Raw genomic sequence first — 4,262 nt, forward strand, 5'->3', positions numbered from 1 at the left:
TGTGTTAAGTCATTAACACGGTTGTTAAATGAATCTGGCTTCCCCGTTGACTTTGCTTGTCAGGAGGTCGCAAAGGGGGATCACATGACTCCCAGGGACGCTGCGACCGTCATAAGTACGAGCCGGTTGCCAAAGTGTCTGAATTTTGATCACGTGACCACAGGGATGCTGCACCAGTCGTAAGTGTGAAAAATCCCTTTTTTCCGTGCCATTGTAACTTCGAAAGATCAATAATCAAATGTTGGAAGTTGAGTCTTCCAGTATCTCAGGGGCTGCCCCAAAGAAGAGGGAGTCAAGCTCTTCTCCAAAGCCACTGAAGGCAGGAGAAAAAGCAACGGGTGGAAACTAATCAAGGACAGAAGCAACCTAGAACTAAGGAGAAACTTCCTGACAGTTAGAACAATTAATCAGTGGAACAGCCTGCCTCCAGAAGCGGTGAATGCTCCAACACTGGAAGTTTTCAAGAAGAGACTAGACACCCATTTGTCTGAAGTGGTATAGGGTTTCCTTCCTGAGCATGGGGTTGGACTAGATGACCTCCAAGGTCCCTTCCAACTTTTATTATTATCAATCATCGCACAGTCAGCCAGATGTTCAGACTGGATTTGGCATTTTGTCTACCTATCGAGTCCTTACCCAGGACCTGGGATAGGCAGATGTGGATGTTTGATGGTATTACAGATATCGTCGCAGGATGGAAGCAGTTCCTAATAAGGCTGCCTTTTGCAATTGACTATAGCGAATTTGTCAATGCCAATGGTGTTCAAGTGGTGCTCCAGTTGTTTTGGGATTGCACCCAAGGAGCCTATGACTATTGGTACTACCTTGCTTGCTTTTGCCACAGTCTTTCTATTTCTATTTGTAGGTCTTTGTATTTTGTTATCTTCTCCAGTTCTTTCTCGTCTATTCTGCTGTCTCCAGGCACTGCCACGTCCACTATCCAGACTTTTTTGTCTTTCTTATCGACAATTTTAAGTCCAGGGTGTTATGTTGCAGGTGCTTGTCTTTTTGAATTCTGAAGTCCCAGAGCAGTTTAAGTTTATCATTTTCTACGACTTTCTCTATTTTATGATCCCACCAGTTTTTGCTTACAGGCAAATGATATTTTTTGCAGATCTTCCAATGCACCATTGTTGCTACTTTGTCATGCTGCTGCTTGTAATCAGTTTGTGCAATCTTCTTGCAGCAGCTTACCATGTGGTCCACTGTTTCTTCTTCTTCTTCTTCTTCTTCTTCTTCTTCTTCTTCTTCTTCTTCTTCTTCTTCTTCTTCTTCTTCTTCTTCTTCTTATTATTATTATTATTATTATTATTATTATTATTATTATTATTATTATTATTATTATTATTATTATTATATTTAATTTTTCTCGCTCACAACGCTTAGCAAGGAATTCCATTAAACACATTAGCTGATGATCTGCGTCTGATCGCCAATCCCAGGGTAGCACTGAGCAATTTGTCCTTGATTTTGCAAAGTTCCTCTGTTCCAAAATCATCTCCGGAAGCTTTTTACGTAACACACCTTTTATTTATTTCTTGCTGTGGGTGGGCAAGAAAAACTGGCTCTTCAAACAAGTCAACCCAGAGTTCTCCCTTGAGGCACAAATGACCAGGTTCAAATTATCCTGCTTTAGACACACGATGCAAAGACAGGGCTCTCTGGAGAACAGTTGAATTCTGGAAAAGCTGGAAGGAAAGAGAAGAAGAGGGCAACCCCCCCCAGCAGTGTGGAAAGACTCAGTTACTATGTGGATGGAGGCATCACTGATGACCTGAAAGACCAGGTTAGGGACAGATCTTCACAGAGACTTGAAGGACAAGGTTAGGGACAGATCTTCATGGTCTTGAAGAACCAGGTTAGGGACAGATCTTCATAGAGACTTGAAGGACCAGTTAGGGACAAATCTTCATGTTCTTGAAGAACCACATGAGGAATAGATCTTCATAGAGACTTGAAGGACAAGGTTAGGGACAGATCTTCACAGAGACTTGAAGGATCAGGTTAGGGACAGATCTTCACAAGAGACTTGAAGAACCACATTAGGAACAGATCTTCATAGAGACTTGAAGGACAAGGTTAGGGACAGATCTTCATGGTCTTGAAGAACCAGGTTAGGGACAGATCTTCATAGAGACTTGAAGGAGAAGGTTAGGGACAGATCTACACAGAGACTTGAAGGACCAGTTAGGGACAGATCTTCATGCTCTTGAAGAACCACATGAGGAATAGATCTTCATAGAGACTTGAAGGACAAGGTTAGGGACAGATCTTCACAAGAGACTTGAAGAACCACAAGAGACTTGAAGGGAACAGATCTTCATAGAGACTTGAAGGACAAGGTTAGGGACAGATCTTCATGGTCTTGAAGAACCACATGAAGAATAGATCTTCATAGAGACTTGAAGGACCAGGTTAGGGACAGATCTTCATGGTCTTGAAGAACCAGGTTAGGAACAGATCTTCATAGAGACTTGAAGGACAAGGTTAGGGACAGATCTTCATGGTCTTGAAGAACCACATGAGGAATAGATCTTCACAGAGACTTGAAGGATCAAGTTAGGGACAGACCATCATGGTCTTGAAGAACCAGGTTAGGGACAGATCTTCATAGAGACTTGAAGGACCAAGTTAGGGACAGCTCTTCATGGTCTTGAAGAACCAGGTTAGGGACAGATCTTCATAGAGACTTGAAGAACCACAGTAGGGACAGATCTTCATGGACTTTACCTGTTGAGCTAGCTGAAGTGGCAAATCCAGAAGCACCCCCATCTTGGTGGTCCTTGCTTTATTTATTGATTAGATTTCTTATTCCACCTCTGCTACTTTGAAAGTTAATTAAGATAGTGTGCATACCTAACACTCCTCCCCCCTCTTATTTTCCTCACAACAACAGCCCTGTGAGGTGGGTTGTGTTGTGTGTGAGAGAGAGAGACTGGCCCAAATTTCCCAGCCAGTTTTCATGTCTAAGACAGGACAAGAACTCACCGTCTCCTGGTGATTGGCCCAAAGTCACTCACTTGGCTTTCATGCCTCAGGCAGGACTAGAACTCACCGTCTCCTGGTGATTGGCCCAAAGTCACTCGCTTGGCTTTCCTGCCTAAGGCAGGACTAGAACTCACCGTCTCCTGGTGATTGGCCCAAAGTCATCCAACTGGCTTTCATGCCTAAGATGGGACTAGAACTCACCGTCTCCTGGTGATTGACCCACGTCACTCAGCTCACTTTCCTGCCTAAGGCAGAACTACAACTCATCGTCTCCTGGTGATAGGCCCAAAGTCACTTAGATGGCTTTCATGCCTAAAGCGGAACTAGAACTCACCATCTCCTGCTGATTGGCACAAAGACACTCAGTTCGCTTTCCTGCCTAAAGTGGAACTAGAACTCACTGTCTCCTGGTTTCTAAACCAGCACCTTAATCATTAAACCAAACTGGCTTGGGAAGTGTACCAGATGAGCTAAAGCAGGGGTCTTCAAACTTGGCCCTTTTATGACTTGTGGACTTCAACATAGAAGGAACGGTTGCTGGAATTGGGGATGTCTAGTTTAATGAAGAGAAGCACAAGGGGGGACAGGATAGCAGTCTTCCAGTATCTCAGGGGCTGCCCCAAAGAAGAGGGAGTCAAGCTATTTCTCCAAAGCCCCTGAAGGCAGCACAAGAAGCAACGGATGGAAACTAATCAAGGAGAGAAGCAACCTAGAACTAAGGAGAAACTTCCTGACAGTCAGAACAATTAACCAGTGGAACAGCCTGCCTCCAGAAGCGGTGAATGCTCCAACACTGGAAGTTTTTAAGAAGACACTGGTCAGCCCTTTGTCTGAAATGGTATAGGGTTATCTGCCTGAGCAGGGGGTTGGACTTGATGACCTCCAAGGTCCCTTCCAACTTTATTATTATTATTATTAACTCCCAGAATTCCTCAGCCAGGCACACAGGCTAACAAATTCTGGGAGTTGAAGTCCACGAGTTATGAAGGGGCCATAGTTCCCCCATGCTGGCTCAGGAATTCTGGGAGTTGAAGTCCAGGAGTCATGAAGGGGCCATAGTTCCCCCACACTGGCTCAGGAATTCTGGGAGTTGAAGTCCAGGAGTCATGAAGGGGCCATAGTTCCCCCATGCTGGCTCAGGAATTCTGGGAGTTGAAGTCCCCGAGTCATGAAGCGGCCATAGTTCCCCCATGCTGGCTCAGGAATTCTGGGAGTTGAAGTCCACGAGTCGTAAAAGGGCCAAGTTTGAAGACCCCTGAGCTAAAGTAAAGACC

This window comes from Crotalus tigris, unplaced genomic scaffold (assembly GCF_016545835.1).
Source record: "Crotalus tigris isolate CLP2741 ecotype Arizona unplaced genomic scaffold, ASM1654583v1 scf7180000021657.272288, whole genome shotgun sequence".
Classification (NCBI taxonomy): Eukaryota; Metazoa; Chordata; class Lepidosauria; order Squamata; family Viperidae; genus Crotalus; species Crotalus tigris.